The sequence below is a fragment of the Protopterus annectens genome, chromosome 2.part1, assembly GCF_019279795.1.
Source record: "Protopterus annectens isolate FY-2018-M chromosome 2.part1, PAN1.0, whole genome shotgun sequence".
Classification (NCBI taxonomy): domain Eukaryota; kingdom Metazoa; phylum Chordata; order Ceratodontiformes; family Protopteridae; genus Protopterus; species Protopterus annectens.
The window spans coordinates 566,724,137-566,746,286 of NC_056729.1; the positions used below are offsets into that span (position 1 = coordinate 566,724,137).

The 22,150-nt window shown below is 43.5% G+C and overlaps 1 protein-coding gene across 1 annotated transcript in view; it reads left to right on the forward strand.

The window, feature by feature from the left end:
- Nucleotides 1–22,150, forward strand: part of KDM3A (lysine demethylase 3A) — a 2,231,127-nt gene that overhangs the window by 751,254 nt on the left and 1,457,723 nt on the right. The gene's annotated exons all lie outside the window — the stretch shown is intronic.

The following is a 22,150-nucleotide window of genomic DNA, read 5'->3' on the forward strand; positions in this document are numbered from 1 at the left end:
AAACATCCTCCAACTGACAGATGTCCTCAGCCGTCTGACATCAGGATGTCATGGGTGTAAGAGCTACATCGGCTGTCCCTGTCTTCATTTTTTTTTTGTTATATAGTGTCATGCACAAGTCTGTTTGTAGTGTTCAGTTGGTCAGCTTGAATGACCAGAGCATCTCGGATAAGTACCCTGTTGGGGACTTTCCTTTTTTTTTTTTGCTTATAATTAATGTTCAGAAAGGTTGATAGCCTTTTGTGTGGGGAAACAAATCCCCCAGAAAGACTTACATTCTTATTGCTGTTTTTGTTTAGGTCCTCAACACGTTCTTAACAGCCTGCCCATTCTGTGCTGAGTTCAGAAGTAAGACTATTAGGTGCTGGGCCGAATCCAGCAGCACTTGGATTCAGAAAGGGCTGGGCCTTCACATGCTATGCTGGCCTCCATTTCCTTGGCTGTTATCCCTAAAAAAGGGGTTAGTGCCTAAAAAGGCTGCTGGGGAGGCTGAAAGTGTCAGACTGTCCTCTTAGACTTAAGATTGTCGATTGTTCCAGAAGTTAACATGACTCTGGCATACTTCCCACATGTCTGCACCAAAGACTGAGGTTGTCTGAAGCCACTGAGCAGGCCATGGCTTCCTGCACCAGAATATTGGTGAGTGTGGGTGGTATCCCTTTAGTGACTTTAAGGGTGGCATTACCAGGAAACTGGATTCTGGGTGCGGGACTCAGCCTGTGACCAGAGGCCTTGTCTTCTAAGCTATGTACCTCCTAGTGAAACATCGATAGGTTTGCCCTAGCCAATGCTATCAGTCCCCTACCTTTTCCACACAGGTCTGTTTACAGGACTTGGTCAGGTAGGTACAGGACTTTTCAGATGTCATGAAGTTCGGGCAGCCCACCCTGCAAAAGGAGCTGTTGGCAGGAAACTCCCTGGAAATAAAGACCCCCCCCCCCCGGGAGATTCAGGTTCCTCTGAGGCACAGATTGAGAAGAGATTTGCATACATTGTAAACCACCTTCCTTTTCGAACTTCTGAATCTGACTTAGACACTCAGTCCTCAGTCTCACCCCTTGAGTATTTATCTTTTGGTAACGACCTTTGTAGAATGGAGGAAGCCTTCATTTGGGAGTCTAGGGAATTTTCTAAGGCCCCAGCCCACTGTAGAAAGCTTTTGAAACTGCCTGCCTACCTATCTGTAGACCATTGGCAATCCCTTTAGTCCATGTCTGAAATGATTGGTGACTCATCCTTGTAGCCCAACTCCTTCCCGCCCCCAAGAAGCCTGATCAATATAAAGTGCTTAAATCCCTGGTGTAGTGGTTGGGATGTGGCACTGTCAGCAGCATCACTGCACAGATTCAATTCCCAGTCAGGCAGTTTCAGTGGATTTTTGTGACCTTGTAGCTCAGTGCTTGCAGCACTGGCCTTGTAAACCAGGTGTCATGGATTCAAATTCCAAGGTCTCTGCTTGTGCTTTAGCGATTGGAGGTTGGGTTAGTGGTTGAGGCATTTACCTTATGGACAGAAGGCGCAAGGACTGAGTCTTAAAAATAGGATAATTGGCTAGGCTTAAAATAGCAGACAAGGGCAGTTAGCCTAACCTCTGAACAAGCATCTCTGTAAAATCACAGTGATGGGTCTTGTACAGTAGTCTTCAGAATCCTTCATAGGAGTTAGTGGGCAAGCATCTTTTGTCAAATGATAGGGAGGGTAGGTTGCTTAGTTTGCAAGAAAATTTGCACTTCAGCCACGGTCAATATGAGAGATCTGAACTGCCAGTTCATGTGCTTTGATACCTTGAGACTGTAAGTAAAAGTAAATCCAAGGCAGAAGGGGGTACAGTTAAGGGCCTCCAAAGTGATAGCCCTCCAGGTATCTGGATACCAACTCAAAAATAGCTATGAAGCATTGGATGCTTCATGCAGGGTGGCTGCTATGGAGTCCTTAACTCGTGGTATGCTTCAGACCAGGTAATAATGGAACTCTTGAATATTGATAAATATGGATTTTGGACCCTTGGATAAAGAATTTCTCTTTGGACCCTGAGCAGAAAGTGAGACTGGATGAAAAAGGGAAACACTTGAAATCTGTCATGGGGTTTCTTGTGTCCTCCTGCCAGATTAACAAGTCCTGGCCCTTTCCACTAAAGTCAGAAAAAATGAGGGGGAAAGAAGGACCAGATGCCAAAGGAAGTGTCAAACCCAGCAGTTTTCCAGACCTAGGGCACTCAAGAACCCTGCTCCTCAGAGAGCATCTGTGATTACACCCAGTATTCCCAACCCAGTATGAGGACTCAGTAGGAAAATAACTCGACAGAAATGTTCTGCAGATCATAAAGACAGGTTATTCCCTCAATTTTGGCAAACGTAACTAGTTTTCGGCATTCCTTTCATTCCAAAACAGTAAGGAAAAAAACTGCCTCCTGGATATGCAGGCACAGGATTTTATTCCTTCTCTTAATTCCCTAGTAAGGAAGGTACCTGGAGACCCATCCTGGACCTTTCCAGATTAGAGTTTGATAGTACCAACATTTAAAATGTTTACTGTACAATACTAGTACACCTCATCTTCCCAAGGGCATTGGCGGTGACATTGTACTTGAAGAGCATGGCTTTTTGGCATTCTAATGATCCCATTGGCAAAGCCGCACATGAGAAAGTTACAGTAGTTCCTAAAGAACTGTTGAAGTTCTTCGTGTTTCACTGTTGTAACATCACCTGTGGGTTATCCCTGCTGTGGTAGCCGCCAGCCCGAATACCAGTGTTAGTGTTTTTCTGCATTGGCTGCTGTCACCTGTAGTCTGACTTCAGGTAGTCAGTGCTATAAAGCAAGGCAGACGATGCCATTGCATAGTTTTTCTTGCCGTGAAGCCCGTAGCAGAAGCAGTTCGTAAGTGTGCCGGTCAGTTGCTACCAGAGTTTGAATTTCAGCTGTAATTTTTTCTTGCACTAACCGACGTCTGAAAAAGATAATTGTCTCCTTTGAAAAGCAGATCCCGTACCAAGACTTCCATTCATACTGCGTCACTTATTTAGACCCAGACCACGATGTCTCCCGTTGCTGGTTCTGTGCCCTCAACGCGAGAACCATCCGCCGTAGCGCTCTTATTGTAGATGGGTATTTTCGTCTTCAGATTCCGAAATGGTGTCCATCAGACAGCAATCCGTGGACATTACGAAAAAACGAAGAGATAGATACAGATAGCAGAAGGCCAAGCCTTCCAATGACTCTACCGCTAAGCAGGTCGTCATTTCTCCAGAATTCACTGAGGCTGTTTTGCAGCCCCTGATGCCCAATTCGATATCTACGCAGCCCTCTACCGAAACCCTTTCAGAGTCCGATGCCACAGAAATATTTGTCTTCGAGCCCTTGGCAGTCTGTGCAGTCTAGAGCAGCGACGCAGGGCACCAGCTTCTGAGGAGGCCTCTCGCACTACCGAATCTTGACAAAAAAAGACGTCTTCTCCAACTACCATCTCTCAGACCGGAAGCCAGGCCACTCCAAGAAAATCTGCCTCTAGCCACCATCTTCTTCCTGCTCCACCACCCCAAGCACAAATGCGTAAAATGGCAGAGGATCTAGTCTCCCTTATCAGGGGTAGTCAGTCAACACCTTCTAAAAGGAAAAGTCACCCTTCTCCAGAAATTACGACAGAACAGGGTTCTAAGGAATCTGACTATTCAGATTTTGAAGAGATTATGTAGCCCAGGCCAGTATGACCCTGAGCAGTATCCTACCCTCACCAAGAATGATGCCACAATACAGAGACAAAATGATCAGCTTTAATAATTGGCTTAATTACTGGTGTCATTCTAAGGGGATCCAATGTCTGTCTGCCTGGGATGACATGCTTGACAAGCCACGCTGCTTCGCAAGGGACGGCTTGCACCTGTCACCCCTGGGCTTCCGGATATTGGCAAAGGCTCTTGCCACCCCCATAGTGCCTTTTTAGGCAAGGCTCAAATGATAAGCCTACCGCCCTAGAAAACAAAAATGGAGAAAAACTAAGGGTAATATTGCTCAATGCCAGAAGTCTAAACCTCAAAATGCACGCCCTCGAAGCCCTCCTCAGTATGGAGAACATCGATGTCTGTGCTGTGACTGAAACCTGGTTCAAGGCCCCTGAGAGCACCCCAGCACTATCAGGTTATACCTCATATCATGCGTTCCGGCCCCAAAACCCGGACCGAACCACAAAAGGAGGGGGAGTATCCATATTCATAAAGGATACCCACACCTCTAGGTTAGTGGCAACGCACGAAGCATCGGAGACCATCCAGGTGCAATTAACCATAGGTGTAAAACTGCCCTACAGTTTGTAACATGCTACAGACCACCTTCTCAAACTCAGGAAACCCACACAGCCTTCCTGAAGACACTGGAGAGTATGAATGTCTCTCCAAACACCATCGTATTGGGTGACTTCAACTACCCAAACATAGACTGGGAACATTACTCAAGCCCCAACACCCTAGCCCAAAGGTTCCTTGAGTTCATAAACTCAAATGCTATGGAACAACTAGTCACCATTCCCACAAGAGGAGAAAATATACTAGACCTGATCATCACAAACATGGGGACAAAATGCTCCACACCGGAAGTATATCCCTCATTGGTGAGATCAGACCATAAATTAATCTCACTGGAGATCCACATCCCACCCCACCCCCAGCAAAAAAGACCACAGTGAAGAACTTCTCAAAAGCAAACTTCACACTTCTTAAGACCAGAGTGGTATCCTTCAAGGCCCCCGAGCCAGTGGAAACCACAACCCACGCTGCTGAAACCCTTACAAATGCCTTCTACGAGCACCTCCAGGAATGTATGGATCAAGCAATCCCTAATAAAGTCAAGACCCTTTCCACCAAAGGCAGGCGCCCGGTCTGGTGGACCCCAGCCATAAACAAACTCTACAACAAGAGGAGAAAGCTACTACATGACAGAGCAAAATCCCTAAAAGGGAAGGCATCTCTGATCAATACTAGCAAAAAACTACGATCACTCATAAAATCATCCAAGGCCAACTTTGAGAGAAAAATCGCTAATGACACAAAAGACAATCATAAAGCCTTCTTTAGCTATGTTAGAAACCTGGGTGGAAACTCCCAGATATGCTCAGAATTAGTCCAAAATGATAAAAAAATCACTGAACCCACAGACATTGCCAACATACTGGCAGACAGGTTCAGTGCAAATTTCTCCCATCCCTCCCCCCCAAAAGGAGAAATATCTATCCCACCAGAGTCTAGCCTCCCAAACATCTCAGATGCCCAGGTGAGAGCTGCTCTCTCTAAAGCAAAAAAACACAGCATCAATGGGACCGGACGGTGTCCCCGGCTGTGTGCTACACTAACTCAATGAGGAACTAAACCCACACATAAGGCTGCTGTTTAATCTTAGCCTTACTACAGGATACGTATCCAAAGAATGGCGTAAGGCAACTGTGGTCCCACTCCACAAAGGCGGTGCTTCTACGGACCCTGGAAATTACCGCTCCATAAGCTTGACGAGACTTGTCTGCAAAGCTATGGAGAGGATCATAATGGAACTCATAAAGACATTGGGGACCTACAGACACTGGATCCTACCCAATTTGGCTTTGTCAAGGGCAGATCCTGCCTCTTGAACTTGGTCGACTTTTTCGAAACAGCCACTAAGGCCATTGATGAGGGTAAGGCAGTTCACACAGCCTACCTTGACCTAGCAAAAGCGTTCGACACAATACCTCACTCGGGCATCATAGAAAAACTCACCAGCTTAGATGTAAACCCATATGTCACAAGATGGGTTGCAAACTTGGCTCAAGGACAGAACACACAGGGTTAGAGTTGCTGGTGCCATGTCAGACTCTAAGCCGGTCACGAGCGGTGTCCCACAGGGCTCAGTCCTGGGCCCCCTCTTGTTAGGCATTTATTTTTCTGAAGTTCAGGCAAACATAGGGGGATTGTGGCTGACAAAATTTGCAGATGACTGCAAACTGGGCACCATAATTGACACTCCATCAGACACAGACATCCTCCAGAGAGGTCTCATAGAAATGGATAACTGGTGCCAGAGCCATGGCCTTAAGCTAAATGCCAAAAAATGTATAGTCATACCCTTTAGGAAAAACAAGGTAACCCCTAATTACCACATAGGTGGTAATCCATTAAACACGGAAGAAGTTATCAGGGACCTGGGGACCCAAGTTGACAGTAACCTCTCTTTTGACACTCACATTGCCAAAGTGGTTAGGAAGACCTTCTACATTGCCCATCTGATCATGAAGGGATTCACATCCAGATCAGGAGAGGTCATTGTACCCCTGTACTCTTCACTTATCAGACCAATGATTGAGTACAACGCCCCATTCGGAGTGTACCTTACCAGACACCTGCAGCAGTTGGAAAGACCCCAAAAGTTCCTCACCAAAAGGATAAAGGGGCTCAAGCATATGTCATACGATGCCCGACTGAAGAAACTCAAGCTCTATTCAGTCGCATACCATCTGCTCAGAGGTGATCTGTGCCTGACATACAAGGCCATGTCCAACCCGGAATTAATGGACATGCTCCACCTCAAAAAATCCAAATCCACCAGAGCCACGAGAGCAAGAGACTTAAACCTCAACACGGATATAAATAGGACGTGCTGGAGGGACAGATTCATCACCCAGAGACTCCCTACACTATGGAACAGAATCCCAGTCCATGTGAGGCAGAGCCCCTCACTGACTCTGTTCAAGAGAAATCTTGACGAGTGGATGGGAGATCGTAGGTTTACCCCGGGAATCATCTCTGTATCACTGCTGGACAGAGGCACAGCAAACTAATGGGTATAGTATTCTCATCCTAAGGGGTGGTGAAAGCCACACACACTCTGGCTAGGCTTATAAATGCCCTACGGCAGATAACCTAGTATGAACCTATGAACCTATGAAACCTATGAACCTATGAACAACAACCTCTGCTTATGAGGATTTAGGTGCAGAGGAATCCATTTGTTCTGCCTCCCTGCCAGAAGACCTTTCCTTTGGGAGGAAACCCTTCACACCCTCGGGGAACATTTTCAGTGGGAATCTCAGGACTTCCCCCAGTCTAAGAAAAGACTTAGAGAGTTTCTGGACCTGCCCCAGCACAGACCTCTGTCCATCCCCCCTGTTTTAGAAGTGGTGGATGATGTTTTCCATGAATCCAGCTTAGGCCCCGATGCCCTCCCACCTGCTTCCCAGTATGCTTGACGGGTATTAGAGTACCGGATTGTCACATATACCTATGCAGAAATCCTGCCGCAGACCCAGAGGTCATTGCACAGAGACCTAAAGGAGCTAAAACTAGTTCTAAGAATCCTATTCCTTCTGACAAGGATTCCAGAGCTCTAGACAGATGGAGTAAAAAAGTATACACCTCTGCAGCCTTAGCTATCGGAGCACTCCGCTGTCAGTTCCATATGTTAAAATATCAACAACACACTTTAGAACTATTAAAACAAAAAAATTCAACCTTTCCTGACTGCCATTTCAAGAGAGTTAGCAGACTTGCTGCACTCTACTTGTCAAATGGACAAATACTTATTACACTGTAGATATGTTTCCCTAGAAATCTCAAGTAGGGTAGCAGTGTCAGGATCTGTCATTAGGAGACTTGCATAGTTGAAGGAACAATCTCTCCCTCTTCATGTCCGGTCTAAACTAATTGATGCACCACTGGGTAAAGGACTGCTTGTTTGGAGCAAAAGCAGATGATGTGCTTAAAAAGATGAAGACAAAGCAAAATCTATGCAAACAGTACAATATTTTTTTCAGGTTCAGCCTCCCAGGTTCAGCAGGAACTTCCCCTGTAAGCACTGGTCCTTCCCTGGACCTAGCAGACAGGGCCAAGGTAAGCCCTGCAAGGACAGACCACCCAGGCCCCTATCCCAGGGGCAGCAGAGAACCAAACAGTGGACCACTTCCACCCCAAAGGCAGGGAGTTCTAAGCCACCCTTCTATGGCAAAAAGTCTGACTCCCTCTCCCCCCTCTGCCATCTTTGCACTCACCAAAAGCTAGGAAGAAGGCTGTCCCTCTGCAAAGAAAATTGGCTTTCTGTAACAAAGGACCAATGAGTGTTAAAGATAATTTTTTAGGGATGCAAATTCTCTTTCAACGAGCTCCCAATTCCAAGAGGGTACCCAGACGTCTCCAAATCAGTGGGCAGAGGCATTGAAACTGGCCCAAACTCTTGTATCCTAGGGGGCATTTGAATCTGTCCCCTCAGATCAAACGGGCAAAGGCTTTTATTCCAGACAATTCCTTGTTCCCTGAAAAGAGGGCACTTGGTGCCCTAATCCTGGATCTATCCATTCTGAACACCTCCCTGGTGGTCCTCAAATTCAAAATGCTAACTTTGTAGCAACTGCTGCCTATGCTGACAAAAAAATGCCTGGCTAGTGACCCTAGACCTAAAAGATGCCTGCCTCCACATCCCCATAAGGGAATCCTGCAAGAAATTCTTGTGCTTCAAAGCAGGCACACAACAGTTTTGGTTCTGTGCGCTACACTTCGGCTTATCTACTCCACCCAGAGTATTCACGAAATGCTTAGCCCCAGCCATAGCATTTTGCAGACAGAGAAATATACAGATTTACCCTTATCTGGACAACTGCCTCATTCAGGCAGAGTGCAAAGAAAAAGTGCTCCCGGACTTTGTCTAAACCCTCCCTAACTTCCCTAGGGTTCGCCATCAACAAGAAATGAAAGCTAACACCCTCCAGGAAGATCATTTTTTGGGAGCACTGCTGAACACAGCATTCCAAATGGCCTTCCTTATCCCCAAAAAAGCAGAGCTTCCTGCCTCTCTACTTTACCCAGCTGGCTTCCAGAAGATACCTCACTGCGAGGAAGTTCCTGCAAGCCTTTGGGGTACATGGCATCTTGCATCCTTAATTCCTCTGGCCAGGCTTCACATGAGGAAACTTCAGTGGTATCCAGAGAACCTTTGGTGTTAGCGCACTCTGCTTTTAAAGACCTGTCTCTCTCTGATCCCCTATATAAGGGTAGAGTTTCTCTGGTGGGCAGGGGCCTGTGCCAAAAACAAGGGTCTTCCCTACTGGCCAGACCATCACCACCAACGCCTCATATATTGCTTGGGGTGCTCACCTAGCAGGCAGGTGCACCCAAGGTCTTTGGGATACCCAGCACCTTTCCTTACACATCAATCAGAAGAAAATAATTGCAATACAAAAGGCTCTGACATCCGTCAAACTCCATCTTAGGCCAGGGGTTCTCCTTATCAAAACAGACAATACCACAGTAATGTGGTATATCAACAAACTGGGAGGAACCCCATCTTGCCCTCTGTGCAGGGTAGCCATGAACCTCTGGCTGATGGCCTTCTCCATGGGATTACACCTAATTGTAGACCCAGCCAAATACACGCAGGGGAGACTAGGTGCATGGATTAAACCATAAATGTAAAGTCAAAAAGAATAGAAATCCAGCACCAGGCGAAGTTTGAAAGTAAATATTTTAAATATTTTTATTATGGCAAACCCAAAAATCCATTAGCAGCAAACCGGTTTCGGCTGAGTAATACACTTCTTCAATGCATTAGTGTATAGAGACAGGTCTAGATATTTTTATAGGTATAAAGACAAACTTAATTACATTCCATTAATTGGTTGCAAGCAAATTAGCTTAACTCATTCAGGCCAGGACTGAGTAATGCACCTAGCCTAATAATCCATCCTGACTTTTTGGTTTAAAATAGTGCCATCCTGATTTAAATGTTTTATTGCATTGAATTCCATCAATTCTAGTAAATTTGAACTTTGCAGATGTTAATCGTGCATACAGCTGCAGTCATAACAGATGGGTTATCCTGCCGTCAGGCGGGTCCTCGGTCGGCCGAATTCCAAAGTCTAGGTCCGGCGTCGGTGGTAGTCACTTCTTCCCGGACGTCAGTGCGGCAGGGGTATAAAAGAGCCAGCCGACGCCATCTTCTTCAGTCTTTCTTGCCGCACGGTGCCCGAAGCAGAAGCATTTCGCAAGTGCCGGTCGGCCAGCTCTTGAGATTTACGATAATATTTCAGCCGAAGTCTTCTTGAAAGCTAAGTACCCCGTTGGGGAAACTTTTCTTGCCTCAGACCGATGTCAGTCAAAGTTAATAATTGCATTTCATGTGGGAAGCGAATACCGCATAAGGATTTACTCTTTCTGTATTCCTTGCTTAGGCCTAGACCACGACGTCTCGGTCTACCGTTTTTGTGCTAGATTCAACAAACGCACTATTAAGCATCGGGGGGATTTCGCCCATCACTATTTAGGTAAATTTAATTATATTATGTCGTCGGATACTCAGACTCCAGTTTTGAGTAAAAGACACAAAGATAAGGACTGACATACGAGGTCCGCGACTTCCGACACCACACTAAGGCAGACTACCGGTTCTCAGTGAGGCGCCAACGCAGCCCCTGAGTACCGATGACAATTCATTACCAGTGTCTTCTGTGCCCGAGGTCGCTGGCTCCTCTGCCCCTATTCCAACTACAGATACCGACGCCACTCTTGGCAGGGAAACTCAGAGTTTAGACAGGCCTCCCATTTCTCGAGGTGTGTTCAGGCCTTCCTCCTTCTCTATTAAGGCTTTCACAATATCTAAAGCAGCCATGAAAACTAAAAAAACAAGGACCACAGACCCCCTGTCAAGGCCCCATGCCTAAAAAACAGATGCTCAAAATGGCTGAGGATTTGATTACTCTTATCAGGGGGTCTCAATTCCCCCGCGGACAAAAGGCCCAGATTAGAGGAAGAGACTACCCTTCCTCAGATCAAGCCTCTATTACATCTGAACATTCTGAGGACCAGGAATATACATATTCTCCTTTTGAAGACTGATGCAGAGGAGTCTATTCCCTCTGTCTCCCCCCCTGAGGACTACTCTTTTGGGGAAACCCTACATACTTTGAGGGAACACTTTCACTGGGAAGGCTAAGATTACTCAGATTCCAAGAAAAGGCTCTGGGATTTTCTCTTGCTCCCCCAGCATAGGCCTCTGGCTATCCCTCCTGTCTTAGATATATTAGATGATGTGTACACAGAAGCCAGCCTCAACCCAGATTCTTTACCTCCAGCTCCTGTTAAACCAGACTGGTATTACCGGGTTCCTGATTCACACCAGTTCCTATACAAAAGCCATACTGCTGACCCAGAAACTTTCACAGGGTCCCAAGGGAATTAAGGCCTCTACTGCTAAAAACCCATTACCTTCAGAGAGAGATTCCAGAGCTTTAGAAAGGCGGGGGAAAAAGGTGTATACCTCTGCAACTTTAACCATGAGGGCATTAAACTTTCAGTTCCATATGTTAAAGTATCAACAGTTTTTGTTATCTCAGTTGAAAAGCAAAATGACACAACCTGAGCAACCAGATTTAAGAGTTGCAGGATTTGTTGCATAGTGCAGAGCAAGTGGGTAAACATAACTTGCAGTGTGGTTTTGATGCTTTAGAGGCCTCATGTAGAGCTGCTGTTACAGGGTCTGTCATATGTAGACATGCTTGGCTCAGAGCAAGCCTTACCAGATCATGTCAAAGCTAAATTACTAGATGCACCTCTTCAAAAAGATGTATTGTTTGGTGTTAGCTGAGGAGGTACTAAAGAAAATGGAGGACAAGGCGAGATCAATGCAAACGGTGAAAGATTTCCTGCAGGTACAACCTCCATGTTTCAGCAGAAACTGGCCTACAAAACATTGGTCCTTTCCAGCCACGGACAGACCTCAGAGGCAGATACAGGCGCCCGAGGGGTAGAGGGCAATCTCAAGGATCATTCAGAGCCAGACAATGGCAAGCACCAACCCCAAGAAGTGGAGAAGATAGATCAGTCATTCAGAAAGCAGACACAATGACTTTCCCCTTCACCTGCCAAGCAAAGCTTTAATGGCAGCACCTTTAGGCAGAAAATTGGCATTCTCAAAAAATTGGCATATTGTCACAAAAGACAAATGGATCCTGGACATTATAGACGGAGGCTACATATTCCACTTTCACACCCTTCCAAAAATAAGAGGTATGCCAAACTTGCCACAAAATCAAAGGGCAGAGGCACAAAAACAAATTTCAGCTCTCAAGGACATGAAAGCTATTAGAGGTGCCTGCAAAAGAACAAGGTCAAGGGTTTTATTCCAGACTATTCCTTGTACCAAGGAAAGACAAAGATTGGAGACCTATTTTAGACCTATCCATCCTAAACACATATTTACAGGTACCAAAATTCAAGATGCTCGCATTACAGCAGCTTCTTCCCATGCTGGGCAAGGAGTCTTGGCTTGTAACATTGGACCCTCAAGGAGGCATACCTGCATGTCCCTATCAGACACGATTGCAGAAGATACCTCAGATTTCTTGCAGGTTCAACCCATTATCAATTCTCTGCATTGCCCTTTGGCTTATCTGCTGCGCCCAGAGTGTTTACGAAATGCCTGGCATCAGTAATTGCCTTCTGCAGACTTCAAGGAATACAAATATATCCATATCTGGACGACTGCCTGATCCAAGCAGACAGCAAGGACATACTTCTGAAACACCTGGCGTTTGTAATAAAACTGAACTTTCTGGGATACACAGTCAATAAAAAGAAATCAAAACTATTACCCTCTCAAACAATAATTTTCCTGGGTGCCAGCTTGAATACAAACACCCAGATGGCCTACCTCATGCCAGACAAGCAAGGGCAACTATCTCAATACTTCAGCAAAATGGCAACCTTCACCAGGCTGACTGCAAGGAAAGTGCTGCAGGCTCTGGGATTCATGGCATCTTGCATCCTGCTGATCCCATGTGCAAAGTTGCATATGAGGAAACTTCAATGGTACCTAAAAAACTTATGGTCTCAACACAGCCACAGTTTGGAAACAATTATACCACTCATTCCATGTCTTCAAAAGGAATTTCTCTGGTGGGCTCAAGCATGCCAAAGAAACATAGGTCTCCCTTTCTGCATACCTCAAGCAAATCAAATCATCACAACAGACGCCTCGGAGTACGCCTGGGGGGCACACATGACAGATCAGTGCATTCAGGGAAAATGGTCCCAAAAAGAGAAGCACATAAATGCTAGCAATGCAAAATGCTATTATGGCCTTCAAAGACCTACTGCATCTAGGCCAACTATTGATAAGGACAGACAACACCACAGTGATGTGGTACATAAACAGGGGGGAACTCATTCATACCCCCTGTGCAGACTAGCCATGACCCTTTGGAACACAGCTCTGGAATTGCAAATCCAACTTCAGGCAGGAAAACACACTGGCAGACAACCTAAGCAGAAATATGACAGATCCACATGAATGGAAGTTGCATCCTCAAATTTTCGAAAAGATAACTCAGGCATGGGGACAGCCAGACCTGGATCTCTTTGCTTCCCACAGAAATTACCAACTGAAAAAATTTTGCTCAAGGACCTATCATCCACAGGCCTGGAAAGTGGACGCACTTTCTTTCAGTTGGACAACATTGACAGTCTATGCCTTTCCGCCTCTCCCTCTGCTGCCCAAAGTTCTATTAAAAACCAGAGAGGCCGAAAATGATTCTCATTGCTCCAGACTGGCCAAGACAACACTGGTATCCACTCCTGAAGAGCCTGACTCATTCCCCACCATGGATCCTACCTCTAGTGCCTCTTCTGTTGTCCCAGCACAACTTCAAAACTCTTCACAGCCAGCTCAAAACCCTAAATCTAGCCGCATGGAGAATCCTTGATTTCCCAACAGACCCTCCTTTCCAAGGAGGTGCAGGATGTCATCTTGGAGGCCAGAAGACCTTCTACTAGAAAAGCCTGCTCCGCCAAATGGAAACTTTTGTGCCTGGAATCAGAAAAAGGGCCTGAATCCTTGGGTAATTTACCTCAAATATTACAGTACCTAGCTGAGATGTTAAACAGTGGACTTTCCTTCTCCATCAAAATCCATGCTTCAGCCATTTCTGAACAATACAACACAGATCCTCCCTTATTCTCTCATCCTCTCTTAAGACAGTTCCTCAGAGGGGCTAAGAATATATAACCCCCAAGGAAACCACCAGTCCCTGCTTGGGACCTCAGCTTCATATTGGAAAAACTGACCCTTCCTCCTTTTGAGCCAGCTGCTTCAACAGAACTAATATATTTGTCATGGAAAACAGCCTTCCTTCTGGCTATCACCTCAGCATGCAGGGTTTCGGAACTACAGGCCCTCATGGCTGTGCAACCTTTCATCATTTTCCATCAGGACAGAGTTTCCTTATGAACCAACCCTACCTTTATGCCAAAGGTAGTATCCAGTGTAGCCTTTAATCAGACTATCCACTTACCTACCTTTTACCCTAACCCACAAAACAAAGGGGAAAGACTACTGCATTCCTAGGACATTCATAGACAACTTTGTTATTTGGACAGGACAAAGCCATTCAGGAAATCCGAGCAACTCTGTGTCCTATGCTACAGGTGCTCAAGGAAAGGCGATCTCCAAACAGACGATCTCAAATTGGATAGCCCACTGCATACGCTTTTGTTACTCATTTCATGGAAAAGCTGTGCCTTCAGGCATCAGATCCCACTCCACAAGGGCCACAGCTACCTCTGCAGCTTTCCTCAGGGGGGTTCCTACCAAGGACATTTTGGAAGCAGCTACTTGGATTTCAGTGCACACTTTCTCCAAACACTATCACCTTCCACTTTACTCTAAATCTAGTGGGTGTTTTGCCACAGCTGTCTTGCAGGGCATCCTTGCTCCTCCTAGTTCCACTTAGTACCTGCCACCCCTACTTAGCTTTGGGATTCTACCCAGCTGTTATGACTGCAACTGTGTGCACGATGAACATAGTGCAGTTTTGTACCTACCATAAATGTAGATGTTAGAGTGCTCATACAGCTGCAGTCCAGGTTTCCCTCCCTCCATCCCCTCTTAGGACAGGCCTTATGGCAGACACCTTCTCATACAACCTATTTGGGGTATTCTTTTATGGTGTATTTGCTTGCAAACTACTGTTTTTTGATTATTCTATATTGCATGATTACGTAAGTTTATGTTTTGCCTTCCTTCTGGGGGCACCTGACATCTGGGGCAAGAAAAACTGAAGAAGATGGCATCGGCTGGCTCTTTTATACCCCTGCCGCACTGACGTCAGGATAGAAGCGACGACCACAGTCGTCGGACCTAGACTTTGGAATTCGGCCGACCGAGGACTTTATGTTCACTGATTCTGAATCTAAAAGGTCTTGATGTTTGCCCTATGTAGAACGCAGAGCAAAAACAGGTAGCTAAATAGATTACCTAGTCACTACTGCAGTTCCCAAAACATCTTATGTCAGACTCTTGATGTATTTTTGCTTGTGAATTCCTTTGTTTTGACTTTGTGTACAAGCACTGCAATGACGACAGGCTATATAGCCTGATAATGTCTCCAAACAAGGTAATTGTTATGGGCTCAGTATGATTATTATAATGGGTAAGATGTGAGTTGATGGTTCTGCTTCTGCGATAGGAAAATAAACAACGAGGTGTAAGAAAATAGCCTAGTTTTTCATGAGCCAACAAACTATCCCAGTGATTATTGATAATGTCCCTAAACCAATTGGTGTTACATCCAACTAGCCTAATGGGTTGAGATATATTTGTTGGAAGCGGTTTGGTCCCTATATTGTAATCACTGACTTCTGTCTTGTTGATCAGCAAAACTCTGTGCCTGATTCAAAGAATCTATCCGGTAACCTCTATTGAGAAGTCTTTGAGTAAGATCATATTGCCAGGGCCTGTGAGTTTGCTCAGAGGAACATATACATTTGATACGTAGATATTGAGATTTGGGAAAATTCCGGATGATGGTGCATGGGTGATGGTTGGAAGCATGTAATAGGGTGTTGTATTGTGGAAATTTTCTATAAACCTGTCTTACCAATGTGTGATGTCTGTAATAGACACATCCAAGAAAGTTATATGTTGGTATTCAATATTTAGTGTAAATTGGATACCCTATTTGTTTTTATTGAAGTATTCTATAAATTCCTTGGCATAAAGCTCATCACTCTGCCACACCATCCAACAAACGTCCAGATAGCGTCTTCAAATATCTGTCTGGTCCAAGAATAAATTATGGTTATCGTATATGAGCTGTTCCTCTCTAGATATCGCATAAAAAGGTCTGCATAGATGGGAGGAAAGGATGCTCCCATCGCCGTACCTTGAACCTGACAATGACACCTCCCATGAAAGTAAGACATTTTTGGACAACACATGTTTTGTCAAACTAATAGTGTGTTAAAGCCAGGAGTGTAAAGATCCGATCTATCAAGCCAGAATGTAATAGCCTCCAGTCCTGCCTAATGTGGAATGCTGATGTACAATAAGGTGATATCTAGTGTACACAGATACCAACTTGGTTCTAATTGTGTGTCTTGGATGATATTGAGAATTTGTGTAGTATCTTTGATTCTAGACCTAAGTAGAGGTTGTAAATATTCAGTTAAGAAAGCTGATAAAGGTTCTGTTAAAGAACCCCTGCCGGATATACTACTGGTAGTCTCAGAGGATTAGTAGAATGTTAGTGTATCTTGGGCAACAGATAGAGATATTTTGGTAGGAGATCAGAAACCTTAAGTTGTTTACAAGTTTTTTTGACAAATTATGCCTTCCTCAACGTCTCTGTCTAGAAAAAAATCAATTTCCTTCTTGAAATTTGGAGTTGGATCTAGGACCATCTGTATGTAAGAATGGATGTCTGATAGCGGTTTCTCTGCCTCCGCATAATACATTTTTATTTTATTTATTTTACATTTGTTAACTGGGCTAGTCCAACTGGATATATTTCCATTTTCAGCAGAGGCCTGAGGAGCAAAGCTCCACAGTGACAGTTGAAAGTTAATGCACAATTGTAAGAAAAAAATGTAAGACAAAATAAAATGAGAGAGCAGTAGTTAGTCATACTATTTAAGCAAATACCATATTCAAAAGAAATTATTTACATAAAATTAGTTAAAAATAGAGAGCCTTAGCTGAAGAGAAATATGCAAATTATGAAACAAAAACTTTGAAAAGAAACAAGATACTCTTTCAGTTAAGATATGTGAGGTAGTTGACAATATGTTCACAGTTTAATTCATCTCCTATTTGCAGCAATAATTTCAGACAGTTACCACTACCCAGTGGTAAGTAGTGATAAAAAGGTAAGGGAAGGCAGGATAGAGAAAACTGGCAAAAGAGAATGCAGACAATTAGTCAGGGTAACAGCAAGGGTATAACCCGTGAGTTTTAAGTTGTTGCTTCAGCCTTTGCTTAGAGTGGGAAGGAGGGAAGTACTGTTAGATCTGATGGCACCATGTTCCAGTATTTTCCAGCAGTATTAGAAAACAAGGAGTCACCTGCCAAGTTATTAGACTTGCTAATGACTACCTAGTAGTTTAGTGGAAGAGCATAAGAAATTGAGGTTTGCATAGGTGGTAATAAGGTTAGAAAGTATTGGTGTTAGGTTGGTAGAATATCCTATGAACAATGGTAAGTTGGGAAAACATCAGGATGTGTTTAGTTCAAGCCAATCTAGCTGCTTTAGGTTCAGACAGTGGTGAGTTCTAAATCGGTTCCCAATGATAAACCTGGCAATGTTAGTATAGGAGTTAGTTTAGTGAGATTATTTTTCTTCAGGTTGGTATATATGGGTGAAGTGTAAAGAAGAGCGGAGATTAGATGGGAGTGGGCAATTGTAGTTCTGGCTGTTGGTGTTAAGAAGGGTTTTATTCTATATAGGGAGCCCAAATTTTCTATTTACGGTTTTTATTGTGTTATTTATTTGATTGTCAAATGTAAGGTTATTGTCAATTAAGACTCCTAATAGTTTGGTGGTAGAGTCTGGGGTTATAATGGTGCCATTATTTGATTTGATTGAGAAATTGATGGGGGGGGCTTACTTTTAGGTGTGAAGAGGAAGAGCTTGTTTTTTTTTTGGCATTCAAAAGGAGGCAACAGTTTAGAAACCATGTCTCGACTGAGTTGAATACTGTCTGTTAGGAACTGTAGTTCAGATGTGGAGTTGACAGAACATGAGCGTGGAATCATTTGCATATTTTATGCAGGTAGCTTGAGGGATTGCTAAGTAAAGGTTGTTGAGGAATACTGAGAATAGAAGTGGACCAATAATGGAACCCTGAGGGACTCCATGGGAGACTGGCAGGTGGGAAGAAAGTTTGTTCTCCCAAATGACTGCTTGTTGCCTATTGTTAAGGTAGGACTTAATACCAGAGAACAGCCTTGGTGTCGAGCTAGGGATTCAAGAGTTTTTAGGAGTAGTGGGTGGTTGACCATGTCAAATGCTTTTGACAGATCAATAGAGTGCTGATGAGAGGATGTTACCGTTTTTGATAGTCTGCGAAAGATGGGAGGTCTGTGGTGGTACTGTGAAATGGCCTGAAGCCATGTTGTCAGTTAGCTAGTATATTATGTTGGGTTAGGTGGTTAATTACTTGATGGTGAATACATTTTTCCATAACTTTAGCTAAGGGTGATGAGGGCTATAGGCCTGTAGTTGGAATACTCATTGGAGTTTCCACCTTTATGTAGAGGGATAATGTGGGAGATTTTCCAGATATCTGGGATTGTTCCTTCATTTATGGTTTCTTTTATAAGGATGGATACAGGATAAGCAACTGCTGTAGCTGCTTTTTGCAGGTATTCAGATGGTATTTGGTCTGCAGAGGGTGTACATGGCTTACGTTTATGTACAAGTTTTTGGATGTTTGAGGTAGCGATGGGTTGTATTTGGAATGTTGGGAAAGTATTAAGTAAAGAAGTTTGTGGATTAGAGTTTGTGGACAGTTGACAGGCTAGAGATTGTATGCTGTCTGTAAAGAAGGTATTGAAGGTATTGGCAGTTTGGAGGAAGGTGGTGTCAGCCCCTAGAGGGGATGGTGTGCTGGAGTGCCTTGGGTGAAAGAGTCTATTAACGCTAGACCTGAATGTTTGTGGGTTGTTATGGTGAGATTGCTGTAGTTTACAATAATAGTTTTTTTTTTGTCAATCAATATGGCTTTAGTAGTATTCCTTAGCTGTCTAAATGTTTGTCGCTCTGAGATATTTTTGGATGCTCTCCACTTGGTCCAAGATTTATTCCTAAGCAATATGAGTTGTCTAGTTTCTTTTGAAAGCCAGGGGCAGGTTTGGATTTCATTCTGATAGAACGTTTAGGAGCATGCTTATCAAGGATTGTTAAGAATTTAGAGTTGAAATATTTGACAGCCTGCTCAAGAGAGTGTTTTTAGTGGGGTAACAGTTACAGGCAATAAGTTCATTTTGGAATAATACAGGGTTAAAATGTTTGTTGGTTCGAGAGATTTTATAAGTAGGGGTATTGGGGATGTCATTCTTTTGTCTTATAATGCAAGTTAACATATGATCACTTAAGTCATCTCGTAGAGTTCCTACCTTGTATATTTGTTTATTAATTGTATCCCATCTAAGGTACGTTTTGTTGGGTTTAAGTCTAGTGGTGGCTGGTGATCGTTTGACTAAAGCCATGAAGATTAATATGTGATGAAGGATTATCTGCATTTACACATTTCCAGTCAGTATTAAAATCACCAAGTATAATCGTTTCTTGTGGGTAAGGAGATGATTCCCAGCTTAGAATGTCTTCTATTATAGAGATTTTACCAGGGGGTAGGTAGATGCAGATAATAGATAGGGCTTTGGAAGTGTTTAGTAGAAGTCGGGAGATAAGAACTTCAGCTTTACTATCAAGAAGTGGGATATAGGATATGGTGGAGATCTGTAGTGTGGATTTATACAGTAGTGATACACCCCCACCCCTACGTTTTATGCGGTCAAGTCTCAATTTGTTGTAACCTGGGGGGAATTGTTTCATTATCTTTAGTTGCAGGTTTTAACCAGGTTTCCGAGGCAGAGGATATGAAAGGAATGAATATCAAGGAGGGCATGGAGATGGGCAATTTTATTATTTATACTGCAGATATTGACATGACCTAAAAGTAAAGAATTTGAGACAAGGTTTGGGTAGTTAGGGTGGGAAGAGTAGTAGAAGGAGTTGTAAAAGTTGGAATGTTTGTTGGGCCTGGGTTAGGGTGGATGTCACCATCTTTTAAGGTGAGAGTTTTTAGGGCAGACTGGTTGTTGAAGCTGGTTATGTATTTTTGTTTTTACAGTCGTGTTATCGAATTTAATATGAGTAAGTCGATGATACTTGGCTAGCAGGTAGCAGGGTGTGGATGTGGTATCCGTTTGAAAATGGGTAAATGTGTAGTTGTGACTAGCTGTTTGTTTAGGAGAGTAGCTAAAATAGTCATGGTTAACTTTATTAATGCAGGTGACAAGATAGGTAGATGTGAGAATAGATATGATGGTAAATATTGTTATAAATTTGGTTAGGTTTAGTTGTTGAGGACATATTTTAAAGCGCTTCTTGTATAGCTATAGCAGGAACTGGGTAAGAAAGATAAAGAAAAAGGTATTGTAAAGCTGTTTGTGTGGCAGCAGAGATAGGTAGTGAAATATCCAAGAGGTTTAGAAGGAGGTACTGGATATAGGAGGTGTGGGAAATGTGAAATAGGTGGGGTGTGGTTTAGAGTCTGGAGATTGGTTGAAGTATTAGATTGTATGGTTGCGAGAGAGGGTGTGGTTAAAGAAGTATAAGCTTAGGACCCCTGGGGGTGGGTGGGAATTGGGGGTAGGGGAGCGGAGTGAGCCTGCAGGGCGAACGGAGTGGGTTACATCTGAGAGGAGCTGAGAGGTGATCAGTTATTCAGTGAGACTGAGATACTCCAGTCCATGGCAACTACTGCCCCTCCCTTGTCCGCTGGCAAAAATGACTAGATCCGGTTTCTTACTAAGATTTTTAAAGGCTAATTGTCCTGGTCTGGCTAGATTTTGATACGGTGTAATTCGTTGATGAAAATGAAGATCTTTGAGTACACACTTCTTAAACACTGCAACTGTTTGTCCATTGGAGGCATAAAACTATTTCCCAAATCGAAAATCAGTAGGTTTTTGAGTATCCTGTGTATCAGAGAAAATATTTTCAAGTTGAGTAATCTATAGAAATCATGGACATCATTCACCAGAGTATGTTCAGGAACCAAAAAGGACTGTACAAAATTGAGACCCTTATTGAGAAATATTTTTAGCATCCGACAAATTATAGGAGGAAATAGTGTACATTGTCGATATTTAGCGAGATGTTATCTTCTCCAATAGCTGTTGAATGTTGTGCATTCCTTCATTGTTTCCTGCCCCCCCTCTGTTTCTTGCATCTAAAGGGTATCTATTTGATTTCCTCTTGGCTGCTGGAATTTCTTGGGTAGATAAAGAATCTAAATCAGTAATAGAGGATGAATCATCTCCTGATGTCCCACTGTAGCCCTGTTCTTTATTTCTTAATATAGATCTTGGCCTTTTCTGCCTATTAATTACCTTGGGACCAGAACCATAAAAACGTACATTTTTGTGCCACAAAAAGGTTACCCTTATTGTAGTCCATAGCATCCCTATGGAATTTTTGTGTTTTTTCTTAATCAGTTGTTCCTATAATAATGATAGATCTTTAGCCAAATTATTCAAATGTTTACTGGAAAAGGGCTTTGCCTCATAGACCTTAACCTCTTCACAATTAGCAGTAACCTCTAATATGCATTGGTTTATTCTCTTGTAGTAATCAGAGCATCCACAAAAAGCATGGATGCGTTGTGTTGTGCTTGGGTCCATTCATGGAATTAGTTGGTCGTCAGTCTGGTTCACCAAAGGTTGGATCCAGACTCTTAAGCCTCTTGGTGTAATATCCTTTAACTTATAGGCTTTAAATAGTTTGAGGTACCATATGTTGGACCTAAGGGTCCTCATATTTTTTGTCATTTTCTGAAATAAGACACCACAAAGATTGTCCGGATCCTCTCTTCCTAAAGTGGAATCTGTTGAGTTAGGTTGTGTTAGACCAAAGATCTGTAAGTTGTTACGGTCTGCTGACAATCCCTCCAATAGCTTGGTGAGATCAATGTCTGTGGCTATTCCTAATTAATAAGTGAATAACACCTTCTCCCCCAAAAAAAGGGGGGTAGGAATGTCATTCAAAAGACTACGTAAATCAATGCAATGTGACCAATGGATGTAGAAATTGGTCTTTATAATAAATACCTCAATACAAATATGTATTGAGAAAAATGTCCAAACACTC